We start from the raw sequence: 575 nt of genomic DNA, 5'->3' as shown, positions 1-575 counted from the left end.
TTCTCCTCTAGAAATGTTATTGGAGTTCTATCAGTGGGTAGATTCTCCACATGTTTTTATCATGTCACTATGTCGCCTACAGCAAATTTACTTGTATATATGTGTATTCAGTTGTAAATATCAATAAATAAATTATTAAAAAAAAAAAAAAAGTAATTTGAGCCACTATTTTTTATTCCCAACCTATACTTGACAAACTCTTCAATTTTGACTAGTAATCATACATAGTTTTTATTATAGTGGTCATAAATTGGCGTGAAGAAACTGACTTTTATTACCTCGGGCTCTTACGAATCGGAAGATGCAATGCCTCTTCCGATTCGTAAGATCCTTACTCTTCAATATCTCATTCACATGTATGCAAAACTTATAGCAAAGTGGTCTTCGTGATTGAATGATTCTGATTTTTGAATCATTGAGCCATTTCCATAAGACCGAAGACGATAGAAATTAAAACAATAAATATATAGTTTAAATAAGTAATTTAATTTTTATTAATATGTGCGGGGGGCGCCTACCGATCTTAGATAATAACAGGTGTCTCAAACCTAGCTGTTGCAACGATAACCTTTCGA

This window comes from Halyomorpha halys, unplaced genomic scaffold (genome assembly GCF_000696795.3).
Source record: "Halyomorpha halys isolate HHAL.00 unplaced genomic scaffold, Hhal_1.1 Scaffold1436.1, whole genome shotgun sequence".
Classification (NCBI taxonomy): domain Eukaryota; kingdom Metazoa; phylum Arthropoda; class Insecta; order Hemiptera; family Pentatomidae; genus Halyomorpha; species Halyomorpha halys.
The sequence above is the reverse complement of the archived record's forward strand: the minus strand, read 5'-3'. Positions refer to the sequence as shown.